A 15,910-nucleotide genomic window follows, 5' to 3' on the forward strand; every position below is an offset into this window, starting at 1 on the left:
ACGTCTGTGGTGGGAAAGCTGTTGGAAAAGATTCATATTGATAGGATCTATGGGCATTTAGAGAATCATGGTCTGATCAGGGACAGTCAGCATGGCTTTATGAAGGGCAGATTGTGTGTAACAAGCCTGATAGAGTTATTTGAGGAGCATATTGATGACCTAGCATATAGATGAAGGTAGTGCAGTGGATGTGATCTACATGGATTTTAGTAAGGCATTTGACAAGGTTCCACACGGTAGGCTTATTCAGAAATTCAGAATCCATGTGATCCAGGGAAGTTTGTCCAGGAGGATTCAGAATTGGTTTGCCTGCAGAATGTCATGCTGGAGGGAGTACATTCAGATTGGAGGGTTGTGACCTGTGGTGTCCCACAAGGATCTGTTCTAGGACCTCTACTTTTTCTTGATTTTTATTAATGACCTGGATGTGAGGGTAGAAGGGTGCGTTGGCAAGTTTGCAGACGACACAAAGGTTGGTGGTGTTGTAGATAGTGTAGAGGGTTCTCGAAGATTTCAGACATACGTTGATCAGATGCAGAAGTGGGCTGAGAATTGGCTGTTGGAATTCAGCCCGGAGAAGTATGAGGTGGTACACTTCGGAAGGACAAGCTGCAAGGTAGAGTACAAAGTAAATGGCAGGATACTTGGTAGTGTGGAGGAGCAGAAGGATCTGGGGGTACATGCCCACAGTTCCCTGAAAGTTGCCTCACAGGTAGATAGGGTAGTTATGAAAGCTTATGGGGTGTTAACTTTTATAAATCAAGGGATTGAGTTTATCTCTATCAAATCACCCTTCATTATCCTACGCTCCAGGGAATAAAGTCCTAACCTATTCAACCTTTCTCTGTAACTCAGTTTCTCAAGTCCTGGCAACATCCTTGTAAACCTTCTCTGCACTCCTTCAACCTTATTAATATCCTTCCTGAAATTAGGTGACCAAAACTGCACACAATACTACAAGTTCGGTCTAACCAATGTCTTATACAACCTCACCATTACATTCCAATTCTCTCATCTCAGATATTTGTAAAGTATGTGTGATAGCAAGGTGTTATGATCCCAGCCCCCTCCTTTGTGAGAATCGCAAGAGCACTAGTTGGGGGGGGGGGGGGGGGGGTCAGTCGACCCAGGAAGTGGGAGAGAGAGAGAGAGGTGCTGAATAGACACAGGAAATGGGAGAGAGAGAGACGTGCTGAATACCGCGTTCCACCAGGATGCAAAATAAGGCGACATTGATTTTTGTCTCATGGAGACCACGTGTAAAGCCCTCGGGCAATGTGGGGGTGGGGTTTGCATCACCCTACTTTGATGGACATCTACAACACTGCAAGTCAAGATAAAAGGGGACTGCAGGAGGCGGTACCCCAGCGACGCACCAGAAGGACACACCATCACTCAGTGCTCCCCGGCTAGCGGGAAGCCATTGAAAGCCACGCGCGTTCAGTTTCTCCTTTGCTTGGGGAGCGGGTGGCTGATAACACCGAAAAGGACTTTGAACTAACAACGGGGAACCAATGCTCCCCTGATTCAACGGAGTTGCTTCATAAAGACCCGGGCAAGTTTTTCCTTTTCTCACCAATCCCTCTCTCTCTGTCGCAACACGTGAAACCCAGCGATTCCCAAAAGGCTGAAGCCTGCAGACTTCGGAGTGACATTTATATTTCCAATGGACAATATATTATCCCCTAGACAACAGTAGAGCTTATTTCTTAATGATGATTATTACTATACACGCGCTTCAGATTGAGAATTGACGACGTGCATTATTTGAATGTTTGTATTAACCTTACTTTTGTGCTCCTTTATAAATAAAAACGTTTGAAAATAGTGCCATCAGACTTCAACGGACCTCTCTATCGTTGCTGGTAAGTTCTCCAGTTACGGGATACGTAATAAAGGAAACACAACAACAGGAGTAACATAAATAGTCCAAGAGAGGGGGGGGGGGGAGAAGAGAGAGGAAGAGAGGAAGAGAGAGAGAGAGAGAGAGGGAGAAAGAGAGAGAGGGAGAGAGAGAGAGAGAGGGGGAGAGAGAGAGAGGGGGAGAGAGAGAGAGGGGGAGAGAGAGAGAGGGAGAGAGAGGGAGAGAGAGGGAGAGAGAGGGAGAGAGAGGGAGAGAGAGGGAGAGAGAGGGAGAGAGAGGGAGAGGGGGAGAGGGGGAGAGAGGGGGAGAGAGGGGGAGGGGGAGGGGGAGGGGGAGGGGGAGGGGGAGGGAGAGGGAGAGAGAGAGAGGGAGAGAGAGAGAGGGAGGGAGAGAGAGAGAGAGAGAGGGGGGGAGGGGGAGGGGGAGAGGGGGAGAGAAAGGGAGAGAGAGAGGGAGAGAGAGTCTTCAACTGCTTTCACTTCCTTGCAGAACAGGAACTAGTTTGTCGACGTCCCTGTCAAGACGTCGCAGGATACTTTATTTCTCATCAAATATCCCACTGATTTTACCAAACTACTACGGATATAATCAACAACACACACAAAATGCTGGTGGAACACAGCAGGCCAGGAAACATCTATAGGGAGATGCACTGTCGACGTTTTGGACCGAGACCTTCGTCAGGACTAATCGAAAGGAAAGATAGTAAGACATTTGAAAGTAGTGGGGGGGGGGAGTGGGAAATGCAAAATGATAGGAGAAGACCGGAGGGGGTGGGATGAAGCTAAGAGCTGGAAAGGTGATTGGCGAAAGTGATACAGAGCTGGAGAAGGGAAAGGGTCATGGGACGGGAGGCCTCCGGAGAAAGAAAGGAGGGGGGGAACACCAGAGGGATATGGAGAACAGGAAAACAACTAAGTATGTCAGGGATGGGGTAAGAAGGGGAGGAGGGGCATTAACGGAAGTTAGAGAAGACAGTGTTCATGCCATCAGGTTGGAGGCTACACAGCCAGTATACAAGGTGTTGTTCCTCCAACCTGAGTTTGGATTCATTTTGACAATAGAGGAGGCCATGGATAGATATATCAAAATGGGAATGAGATGTGGAATTACAATGTCTGGCCACTGGGAGATGCTGCTTTTTCTGGCGGACCGAGCGTAGGTGTTCCACGAAACGGTCTCCCAGTCTGTGTCGGGTCTCACCAATATATAAAAGGCCACACCGGGAGCACCGGACGCAGTATACCACACCAGCCGACTCACAGGTGAAGTGTCGCCTCACCCGGCGGGACTGTCTGGGGCCCTGAATGGTGGTGCGGGAGGAAGTGTAAGGGCAGGTGTAGCACCTGTTCCGTTTACAAGGATAAGTGCCAGGAGGAAGATCGGTGGGAAGGGATGGGGGAACGAATGGACAACGGAGTCGTATAGGGAGCGATCCCTGTGAAAAGCAGAAAGAGTGGGGGAGGGAAAAATGTGTTTGGTAGTGGGATCCCGTTGGAGGTGGCGGAAGTTACGGAGAATTATATGTTGGACCTGGAGGCTGGTGGGGTGGTAGATAAGGACAAGGGGAACCCTATCCCAAGTGGGGTGGCGGGTGGATGGGCAGATGTGTGGGAAATGGGAGAGATGCGTTTGAGAGCAGAGTTGATGGTGGACGAAGGAAAGCCCCTTTGCTTAAAAAAGGAAGACTTCTCCTTTGTCCTGGAAAGAAAAGCCTCATCCTGACAGCAGATGCAGCGGAGATGGAGGAATTGTGAGAAGGGGATAGCCTTTTTGCAAGAGACAGAGGGGAAAGAGGAATAGTCCAGGTAGCTGTGAGAGACTGCAGGTTTATAGTAGATATCAGTAGATAGGCCGTCTCCAGAGATGGAGACAGAAAGATCAAGAAAGGGGAGGGAGGCATCGGAAATGGACCAGGTAAATTTGAGGGCAGGGTGAAAGACGGAATATAATCAAGTACGTTGTTATTTAAGAATAACTGCAATGTATATACCACCCTGTAAACTTAGGACATGTCGAATTCTTCTCAATTACTGAAAAAAGCCAAGATCACAGACGTTTCCTCACAGGACAACTCAGGCTGTGCAGATGTCTCTCTGTTAAACCTTCTTTTGATTTCCCACCTGCCCACACACTTTTAACAGAAGGGAACCAAGACTGCAGGCAGTGATCCACAACAGATCTCACCAACCGACTCTATAATGGAACCATCACATCTTTATACCCCTCCCCGACGCCCCCTCCCTGCTATAAACAGCAGTGGGAGTAATTCTCATAATTTTGCCCTCTCCCAGCAGCTACCTACCGAAATGTCATAAAGGGTAGACAAATACTGTCGATCCCACCTGCGAAGGAATAAGCAAAGCGAAACCTCAGTTCCTCGGTTGGGGATCGGTAAAGCCCCGAGTGTGAACGGATCGGCTTCCCGTTACTGCAAGCAGTAGCCCGGGAACAGTTCCGAGATGCGGGAAGCTCGCACCTCCCGAGCCTTTGCTGATGATTCGGAGCTGGGTTGAAAGTGCGACGTTTCCAATAACACCTCCAACTACACCGGTTTCCCCCGGGACATGCACAGGAAGTCAATGCATTCAACCAGATGAAGGGAATTATTAATTCTTTCAAAAGCGATTCACTACAGTTCTAATATCAATCAACACAATACATTATCAATCCCATTCGTGTTCATAAAAATGGCTAAATATCTTTCCAATGTTTATATTTCAGTATATAGAGCTTCTTACCGTGTACAACGGCTCCAGGTTCTGTTACCACCCCGTCCCAGTGAGGCTGTGTTACGGGTTCTGTAAGTAATGAACACACCCTGGTTAATGTTCAGTCAGTTCCTGGTGATAATCATTAACTAAACCCACAGCTTTACCAGCGGTTCTCTCCGTGTCCTGTTCTTTGGTACAATGTACGTTCTGTCTCCAAACAAACATCACCATGGAGATGAAAAGTGATCTCAGTGATTTTGAGAGTGGAATGTTTGTCGGTGCCAGACGGTGCAGTTTTATAGACAATAGGCAATAGGTTCAGGAGTAGGCCATTTGGCCCTTCGAGCCAGCACCACCATTCAATGTGATCGTGGTTGATCTTCCACAGTCCTTGCCCTCTTGCCCTCGTTCTTGCCCTCTCCCCATATCCCTTGACTCCGCTATCTTTAAGAGCTCTATCTAACTCTTTCTTGAAAGCATCCAGAGAATTGGCCTCCCCTGCTTTCTGAGGCAGAGCATTCCATTGATCCACAACTCTCTGTGTGAAAAAGTTTTTCCTCAACTCTGTTCAAAATGTCCTACCCCTTATTCTTAAACTGTGGCCTCTGGTTCTGCACTCCCCCAACATTGGGAACATTTTTCCTGTGTCTAGCATGTCCAATCCCTTAATAATCTTATATGTTTCAATCAAATCCCCCTCATCCTTCTAAATTCCAGTGTTCCGGTGAAAACACTGTCATTTAAGTGTGAAGAAAGTTTAACTATTTGTGGTGCAGAGAAGAGTGATAGAACCAATGACGCGATGTAAAATACATTAGCTGGGATCTCGAAGGCCGACTGTTCTTTTCTCCATCGACGCTGCCTGGCCTGTAGAGTCCCTCCAGCATTTTGTGTGTGTTGCCTGGAGTTCCAGCATCTGCTGATTTATCTTTTTTCAGAGAGATCGGTGACGGGTCACTGCCCCGTTGGATATTTCACATGTCACTACCGGGGTGAAAGATGCTTTCTGCTCACACTCAGTAGAAATCAGCCAGGAGAGTATTTCTGGTTGACGGCAAAGATCTCGTTTCTCTTAATCCATTTGGACAGTAATTGACCCGTTAACATGAACATGTCAGAACTCCCTTCTCCCACTAAATTCACTCCCGATCCCGACCAAAGCTGAGTCTCACTGTAAACGCTGAATAGTTGTACAGAATCACAGACAACACTTACCTCTGATGTTGTAACCGGCCGGCGTTCAGTGTGGTCCCAGCAAATCACAGTCTGACTTCCCGGTGACCAACAATGGTCCTGCACCGATGTTCTCACTCTGTACAGAGAGTTGAGTCTGAGCTGCTGCTCCCGAGGCCGCTGGGCTGTGATGTGTCCGCCGCTCATTACAGATGGACAGGGCCGGGTGAGCCGGGGTAGAGCGGGATTACAGCAGTCCGGCTCACACTAACTCTCACCGGCTCAGGACGGGTCTGACAGCGTGAAGAGGCGGGAGTGGGGTCAATGTAGCAACCCTAAAGAGGAAAACAAACAGGCTGCATTAACCTTACTGGCCAGATTTCCGTGTGGATCTCTCCTTTTTCTTTCATCGCAACCAGGGGGCGGAGTTTCTCTGTTGAACTCAGCGAGTCCCAGGCTGCGGATTTGATCCAGCCCGGGTTCTGGGAGGGTATGAACTCTACCCTCTGTGTAAGAAAGACTGCCTGACATGGATAGAGTTTCAGCTCAAACGTTCCTCACCTATTCAGGTCCAGGGAGCTGTATTTCTGCTGAATTTAAACCAAACACGTTTGACTATATATTTCCACTAACTGGAAAAAAACTGGGAGAGATGATTGCATTTCCATCTGGACAACTATCGTCACAAGAACCCTCCTCGCCCATGGTTTCATTCCACAGCCCGCTGGAAATACTTGTTGAATTTACTTCTCTTAAAAGTCATTTATTCCAAATGGCCAGAGGTTTTGCCGAGGGAGGGAGTGACGCACTCATTGAAAATTGTCACATACGTTAAAATGGTTGACAGGGAGGGAAGGACGCACTGATTGAAATGAGCATGGGGGAGGGGGGAGCTGTTTGTCGATCAAAAATGGGAGCCTCTCTCCCTTCTATCCCCTGACCGAACCCTCACTATCCTCATCCCTCAACCCCATCAATACCCCTCATGATTTTGTAGACCTCCATCAAATCTCCCCCAAATCTTCTGCATTCCAAGGAACAAAGTCGTAATCTTCCTTTATAACTTAGGTCCTGCAATCGCAGCAAAATCCTTGGAAATTTTCGTTGCAATCTATCAACCTTATTTACATCTTTCCTGTGGGTAGGTTACGTAAACTGCAAACATACTCCAAATTAGGCCTCATAACTGTCTTATATCATGCAATCTCCTGTACTGAATACTTTAATTTATGAAGGCCAATGTGCCAAAGATTTCTTCACTACCTTATCTAGGTGTGCTGCCACTTTCAATGAATTGTGGACTCGAATTCCCTGATGCCCTTGTCCTACTGCATTCCTCAGTGCCGAACTCTTCACTGTGTTCTGGTTGATCCTACTGAAGTGTGACAGCTCACAAGCCTGCATTAAACTCCATCTGTCGTTATTGGACATTTTTACACCTGATGTAGATCCCGCTGCAAGCTCCGATAGTCTTCCTCGCTGTCAAATACACCCCAAACCTTGGTGTCATCTGCAAATTTGCTGATCCGGATAATCTAATTATCATCGAGATCACTGAGAAAGTTGACAAACAACAACGGATATCAGCACCGATCCCTGTGGAAATCCACAAGTCACGGGTCTCCAGTCAGAGAGGCAACCATCTTCTACCACTATCTGCCTTCGTCCTCTATGCTAATGTCTACTCCCATTTACTAACCCAACTTAAGTGCTAAGAGAATGAAATTTATTGGTCAACACCCTATGGGGGACCTTGTCAAATGCCTTGCTAAAGTCCATGTAGACAATATCTAGTGCCTTGCCTTCATCAGCTTTCCTGGTAACATTCCTTGTAACCTCTTCGAAAAACTCAATAGATTGTCTAGAACACCCAAAGTCATGTTGGATGTCCCTAATCAGTCCTATTTATTTAAATTCTCCTATATCTGGTCCTTCCAAATGTCTTCACACGACTGATGTCAAGTGCACCGGCCGATAATTTCCTGGTTTAATTTTGGAGCATTTTTTCAGCAGTGGATCAAAATTAGCTATCCTCCAATCCTCTGTTAGCTCTCGTCTTTGAGCATAATTTAAACATAACAGTTACATCCTTGCAATGTCTGCACCCGCCTGCATCGGGGTCCAAAGACTGAACTTTTCAGTCACTGGGGATTTATACACTCAAAGTTGCCCAACTTGCCCAAAACACTGACTCATCCATAATTTGTATAACATCCATGGCCTCACTTCTCCAGATTATTTTCATGAGTGAACACAGAAGCAAAAATCCACTGAAGAACTCCTCTATCTGTTTTGGCTCCATGTGCACATTGGCATTCTGATAATCCGGACAATCAATTGTGTCCCCTGAAATCCTCTTGCTTTTAAAATATCTGTATAATCCCTCACCTTGTCTGTTAGGACAACCTTATGCCACCCTATAGCCTTCCCGTTTTCTTTCCTCAATCTTATCTTGCAATTTCTCAACTCCATAAGTACCTCAATTTTTTCCTACCTGCCTGCACCGGTTATGCATCTATTTTTTTCTCTAAGCACAAAGTACACTGCTGATGCTGTGGTCATATCAAGACATTCAAAAAAGCTGGATGAACTCAGCAGGTCAAGCAGCATCCGTTGAAAGGAGCAGTCAACGTTTGGGGTCAAGACCCTTCATCAGGACTAATGAAGGAGGGGGCAGGGGCCCTATTAAGAAGGTGGGGGAGGGAAGGCAGGGAGGGGTTAGGCAAGAGAGGTGAAGAAGTAATCTAATGGGAAAGCACTATGGGTAGTAGAAGAAGGCAGGGTCATGAGAGATGATAGGCAGCTAGAAGAGGAGACAGAGTGAAGGCGGGATGCGGGAAGGGAGAGGGAGGGGGGAATTACAGGAAGTTGGAGAATTTGATCTTTCCTCTGATTGGTTTTCCACCCTCCCCCCACCTTCTTTATAGGGCCCCTGCCCCCTCCTTCTTCAGTCCTGATGGAGGGTCTTGGCCCGAAATATTGACTGTTCCTTTCAACCAATGCTGCCCGACCTGCTGAGTTCATCCAGCTTTTTTGTACGTATTTCTTTTTCTTTAACAGGGCCTCAATACCACCTCGTAGAGCGATTGTTCTCCATACTTCCTTTGAATCTGATGGCATTGTGATCACCAGATGCAAACAGTTTCCCTACACAGACTTCTGTTACGTCTGTCCTGTCTCAGTCCCTAATGGGAGATCAAATATTACACTTGAGTCTTTGGGACTTCAATGTACTGATTAATGAAACTTCTGTGAGACATTTGTCAACTACATGAGTACATCTACAGTATGAGAGTTCCAGTCTGTATGTGGAAGGTTAAAATCAAATTATAACAAATTATGTTTCTTGCAATATTCTCGGACGTCTACTAATTTGTTCCTCTAAATCCCGCAGACTCTTGGACTGTCTATAAGACAGACCCAATAACATGTTCAAACAAATTTTATTTCTCCGATCTACCCATAAAGCCTCACTAGATGAGTTCTCCCATCTGCCCTTACTGCACAGTGCCGTGAGTTTCCCTGAGTAATAAAACCACCCCTACCCCTTTAATCCCTCATGCTCTGTCCTGTCTAAAGCAACAGAACCCCAGAATATTGAGCTGCCAGTTCTCTGCAAGCCCGTCTCAATAATGGTGACAATATCATAATGCCATGTGTTGATCCATGACTGAAGCTCATCTGTCTTTCCTTCAATACATCGTGGGAATTTTTTTTGTGTTTCCATCGATTTACAGAGAGTGAGGAAGTGGTGGGTGCTGTCGTCACACAGATTTACAAGGGATTTCAGCCACCCTAGGAAAACAGAAGTTGTATTCTGTGAATGCTTCAGAAATGGGGTCATTTTGGCTGCAGTTGAAAGTTTTCACATCCCTTAAAAGGCTAACAATTATACCAGTGCCCAAGAAGAGCAGTGTGAGTTGCATTAATGACTATCGTCCATAGCAATAACAGTTACTGTGATGAAATGATTGAGGGGTTTGCGATGGCTAGAATTAGCTCTTCTCTCAGCAAGGACCTGGGCCCACTGTAATTTCCCTGTATCCACAATAGGTCACAATGCAATCTCCTCGGCTCCTCATGCGGCTTTGGATTACCTTGACAATACAAATACTTACATCAGATTGCTGTTTCTCAACCAGAGCTCAGTATGTAAAGCATACTGTTATTCCTACAGTTCTGATCAAAAGTCTCGAACCGCTGGGCCTTTCTACCTCCCTCTGCAACCGGATCCTCAATTTCCTCAACAGAAAACCACAATCTGTGGGGTTTGGATATAACGCCTGCACATAGCCATCGATACCGGTGCACCTCAAGGATATGTGCTTTGCCCACTGCTGTACTTTCTCTGCACCCATGGCTGTGCGGTATGGCACAGCTCAACTGCCAGTGACAAATTTGCTGTTGTTGGATTGAAATACTCTCAGCAATGTTGTCAGTTCAGTCAGCTCCATCATGGGTAGCAGCCTCCGTAGCATCCAAGATATCGTCATGGAGCGATGCCTCAAAATGGCGGCATCAATCATTAGGGATCTGCTTCACCAAGGAGATGCCCTCTTCTCATTTGTATCACCAGGAAGGTGGTACAGGATATTGAGGGCACACACTCAACTAGTCAGGAACCGCTTCTTTCCCTCTGCCATCCTATTTCTGAATTGACATGGAACCGATGAACCTACTTCACTGAATTCATTTTTGCAATACTTATTTAATTTACCTTTTAGTAACAGATACTTGTTGTAATACAGTTCTGTTTTCTATTATTAGAAGCTGTGTTGGCTAAACAGCTTTTCTCAAGCTTGCTTTGGAATCATAACCCCTGATACTATCCCCTGACCTAACCCTTACTATCCTCATCCCTCTACCACATCTACCCTATCCATACCTCTCATGATTTTGTGGACCTCCATTAAATCTCCCCAAAATCTTCTGCGTTCCAAGGAACAAAGACGTAACATATCTAATCTTCCCTTATAACTCAGGTCCCCCAATCGCAGCAACATCCTTGTAAATTTTCCTTGTACTCTGTCAACCTTATTTACATCTTCCCTGTGGGTAGGTGACGTAAACTGCAAACATACTACAAATTAGGTCTCATAACTGTCTTATATCATGCAGTCTCCTGTACTGAATACTTTAATTTATGAAGGGCAATGTGCCAAAGATTTCTTCTCTACCTTATCTAGGAGTGCTGCCACTTTCAATGAATTGTGGACTCGTATTCCCGGAGGCCTTTGTCCTACCGCACCCCTCAGTGCCGAACCCTTCATTGTGTAACACCCATCCTGGTTGATCCTACTGAAGTGTAAGAGCTCACAAGCCTGCATGAAACTCCATCTGTCATTATCAGACATTTTTACACCTGGCGCAGATCCCGCTGCAAGCTCCAATAGACTTCTTCGCTGTCAAATACACCCCAAACCTTGGTGTCATCTGCAAATTTGCTGATCCGGATAATCTAACTGTCATCAAAATCATTGATATAGATTATAAACAACAACGGTTATCAGCACCGATCCCTGTGGAAATCCACAAGTCACGGGTCTCCAGTCAGAGAGGCAACCATCTGCTACCACTATCTGCCTTCCTCCTCTATGCTAATGTCTACTCCCATTTACTAAATCAACTTGAATGCCAAAAGAATGAAATTTATTGTTCAACACCCTATGGAGGACCTTGTCAAATGCCTTGCTAAAGTCCATGTAGACAATATCTAGAGCCTTGCCTTCATCAACTTTCCTGGTAACATTCATTGTAACCTCTTTGAAAAACTCAATAGATTGTCTAGAACACACAAAGTCATGTTGGATGTCCTTAATCTGTCCTGTTTATTTAAATACTCCTTTTTCCAGTCCTTCCAATGTCTTCACACGACTGATGTCAAGTGCACCGGCCGATAATTTCCTGGTTTAATTTCAGAGCCTTTTTAAAACAGTGGATCAAAATTAGCTATCCTCCAATCCTCCAGTAGCTCTGTCTTTGAGTGTAATTTAAACATATCAACTACATCCATGCAATTTCTGCATTCACCTCCATCGGGGTCCAAGGGCTGAACTTCTCAGTCGCTGGGGGCTTATATACTCAAATTTGCACAAAACTCTTACTCATCCATAATTTGTATAACATCCATGGCCTCACTTCTCCTTTGCCTCACTTCAATAGATTCCTTTCCTGAGTGAACAGAGAAGCAAAAATCCACTCTGTCTGTTTTGGCTCCATGCATACATTGGCATTCTGATAATCCAGACAATCAATTGTGTCCCCTGAAATCCTTTTGCTTTTAACATATCGGTACAATCCCTCACCTTGTCTGCTGGGACAACCTTATGCCACCCTATAGCCTTCCTGGTTTTTTTCCTCAATCTTATCTTGCATTTCCTCGACTCCATAAGTACCTCATTTTTTTCCTACTTGCCTACAACTGTTATGCGTCTGTTTTTTTTCTATACCACGGCCTCAATACCACGGAGCAGAGCTATCGTTCGCCATACTTCCTTTGAATCTGATGGCATTGTGATCACCAGATGCAAACAGTTTCCCTACACATACTTCTGTTACGTCTGTCCTGTCTCAGTCCCTAATGGGAGATCAAGTATCACACTTGAGTCTTTGGGACTTCAATGTACTGATTAATGAAACTTCTGTGAGACATTTGTCAACTACATGAGTACATCTACAGTATGAGAGTTCCAGTCTGTATGTGGAAGGTTAAAATCAAATTATAACAAATTATGTTTCTTGCAATATTCTCGGACGTCTACTAATTTGTTCCTCTAAATCCCGCAGACTCTTGGACTGTCTATAAGACAGACCCAATAACATGTTCAAACAAATTTTATTTCTCCGATCTACCCATAAAGCCTCACTAGATGAGTTCTCCCATCTGCCCTTACTGCACACTGCCGTGACAGTTTCCCTGAGTAGTGAAAACACCCCTACCCCATTAATCCCTCACGCTCTGTCCTGTCTAAAATAACAGAACTCCAGAATATTCAGCTGCCAGTCCTCTGCAAGCCCGTCGCAATAATGGTGACAATATCATAATGCCATGTGTTGATCCATGACCTAAGCTCATCTGCCTTTCCTTCAATACTTGTTGTATTGAAATATACACAACTCAGAACATTAGTCCTAACATGGTTAACCTTTGATTCCTGACTTTGTCTGAGGTCTTAACAACATCTGTTTGAGAAACGTGGATAGGTGCATGGATGGGAGGTGTGGAGGGCAGGTCAAAAGGTCACGTCGGATTAACAGTTCGACAGGGAGACCAGGACCCGTGCACAGTAAAACTCCCGGTGTGGGAAAGGGAGAAGAGGAATCATTCGCAGTAAAGCAGTCACTGTGGGGTATGGAGATTGGGACTGGAGGGCGATACGATCCAAAGACTGGGAATTGTTTGCAGTGAAATTCTCGTGTGGAATCGGAGATCGGGAAATGTGCGTGGTAAACACCCCTGCTGTGGAATATCAAGACCGGGAACAACAACCTCATGGTGGAGTTGTTCAGTGACTTGTGATCAGCCATGACGAACGTCCTTGCCATTGTGGATGAATAAATATTTTGTCCAATAATTCTGGCCTCCCTCAATCATCCTTGCCTCCTCACCAACGCCCTAAACCCTGCTCCCTTCTCTATCCCTCTCCCTCACTCTTCCCAACTAGCACCACAAAATTCGCTATCCGTCAACCTCACACTCCTTTCTCATCATCACCCCAGTCCTCACCCTCCTACCCCTCACCTTCATTCCTTCTGCCTCAATCCCATTTCCCTCATTGCTCTGCCACTGATGTCATTCTCACTCGCCCATCAATCTTCGCCACCCAACTCAGTCTCTCTTCCTCCACGGTACATCCCACCCCTCCCTCCTCACCACCCTCTCTCCTTGCTAACCTACTTGCCCCTCTTGCTTACCCATTCCTCACTGCCTCCTGCACACCCCTCCTTCGACATCCCACTCACTCATCTCCTCCTCGACACTATTTATACTACCTTCCCCTCCTATTCTCCCTAACCCTATCTCCTACTCCCTGTCACTCCCTCACTCTCCCCACCATTTATCCTTCAGCATTCTTGCTCCTCTCTTTCTCTGCCTCTTTTCCTTCACCCTCTCTCCTATTCCACTCCCCACTCTCTCTGCCTCCCATTAGCCTCTCACAATCCATCCATCCCTCTCACTCCCTTTCTGAGCCTCTCAGTCACTCTCCCCACACTTTCCCCCTCTTTATTCCTCCCTCTCTCTGCCCCTTCTTTCTCTCTCTGACCCTCTCCCCATCTGTCCCCCTCTCCTCTTTCTAGAACTCTCACCCTGCTTTTCCTCTCCCCACCTCACTCCCTTTGTCCCTCTCCCCCTTTCCTTCCCCATGTATCACTTTTACCCCTTTCTCTGACTCTCCCTCTCCCTCTCCTCACTCTTGCCCTCTCCCCTCATTCCCCATCTCTCACTCCCACTCTCCCCACTCTCTCTACTCCCTCTACTTCCCCCTCTCCACCTTCCACACACTCACCCTGCCCTTCCCCTGACCCTGCTCACCCCAACACTCCCCCCCTTACCCTCAGTCACTCACACTGATATCAACAGCAATTAAAAGTTTGGTGGGTCCATACCCGAGGGTAATATACTTTAATTTAAATATTGTCACATTTGGGAATGGCATGAACTGGTTTATTTGAAGAAATCATGGAAAAAACACAAATGCAGATGATGAGAGTTGAGGTAAAAATAAAATTTTGTAAACTCACAGCAAACAGGGCAGCAAATGAAACCGGTAATGTTACGGGTTCGAGACCCTAAGTCATGTTCTTTATGTCATGTTAAAGGCTTTATCACTACATTGCTGCAGAAATGGTTAAATACAATACAAAAGTGACTTTGTTCACACCCGAATAATTTTGGGTGAATTGTTGAACCGGTTCCATTTGATTGCAGCAGTTCTGAGGAAAGTTGCTGTGGCAGTTTACAATGACATCAAAACGCTGTGGGACTATTCTTGGGGAATTACTGTGTGAATCATTCAACCTTTGATATTTACCAAAAGTTCCTTAAAAGAAAGGACGGATGAAAAGACACGAGGACGTTAGACGGCCAGGAAGGTGATAGATTTGGTCAAGAAGGAAATGGAAATGTATGTAAAGCTTCAGAAGGTAGAATCAAACGAAACTCATGAGGAGGACAGAGAGACCAGAAAATAACTAAAAAAGGGAGTTACGGAAGGCAAGAGGGGTCATGAAAAATTCTTGGCAATTCGGATTAAGGTGAATCCAAAGGCATTCAATACATTCATCAAGAGCAGGAGGATGACTGGGAAGAGAACCCTAATGCGTTCTCTTCAGTAATCAGCTCGAATCACATCAGGCAGGCACCATCCCCAGCATTCACAAAACTGCATGTAATATTATATCGAAGAACACCTCACAGATAACTTCTTTGGAAAGGATCTCTAGTTTAGCAAATGACCTGAAACAGCACTGTGTCTATTTTCAAACACAAAAAGCAAAGCAACTTTGTCTCACAAAATGGAGGATGTAAATCAGTTCCACAAAATGGCAGTTTCCATCTCCAAGCACATGGCAGGAGCAAAGACAATTGATCTGGGTGACCCCACTGTCCTTGACCCATTCGACATTACCTTCCAGACTTTAAATCCACCGTCATTAACAGATTAACAACAATGAGTTAAACTGTCCACAATTACCACCGTCATTCTGTATTGATATAAAACTACAGTGCAGAGCGTGTCCAAGCATGTCTGGAGATCCAGAGTCAACTGCTGAGATATTTATCAAATGAACATTCTACAGGTAGGCAGCAACAGGGGCAGGAGTAAACAGTCCAGCTGCACCGACCTCATAACACAGCCAAATGGGTTTTTCCCCCACATAACCTCACCCCTGAGATAATGAATCTGATTACTGGGGTCCCATTCTGCGCCCTATACTGGGATACTGATGGCATTACTGGTGTCTGAGACCAAGCCCCACTTGGGTCTTTGCATAGCATGACGGTGCACCATTCTGCACCCCTTCTTAGGACACTGATGGCATCAATAGAGATCCTTACTGAGACTAATCCTGGGACATTGTGGGAAAATGATTGTGTTTGCATCGATTTCAGGAGAGTGAGGAAGTGGTGGGTGCTGTCATCACACAGATTTACAAG

The 15,910-nt window shown here is 45.8% G+C and overlaps 1 protein-coding gene across 1 annotated transcript in view; it reads right to left on the reverse strand.

Annotated features, from left to right (window-relative positions):
- LOC132386688 (NACHT, LRR and PYD domains-containing protein 3-like) overlaps window positions 1-15,910 on the reverse strand; it is a gene marked incomplete at its 3' end in the record, with an annotated part of 59,467 nt that overhangs the window by 26,736 nt on the left and 16,821 nt on the right. The window contains exon 2 of the mRNA XM_059959033.1: window positions 4,606-4,665. The remainder of the gene's footprint in view (window positions 1-4,605; window positions 4,666-15,910) is intronic.

This window comes from Hypanus sabinus, unplaced genomic scaffold, assembly GCF_030144855.1.
Source record: "Hypanus sabinus isolate sHypSab1 unplaced genomic scaffold, sHypSab1.hap1 scaffold_126, whole genome shotgun sequence".
NCBI classification, from domain to species: Eukaryota; Metazoa; Chordata; class Chondrichthyes; order Myliobatiformes; family Dasyatidae; genus Hypanus; species Hypanus sabinus.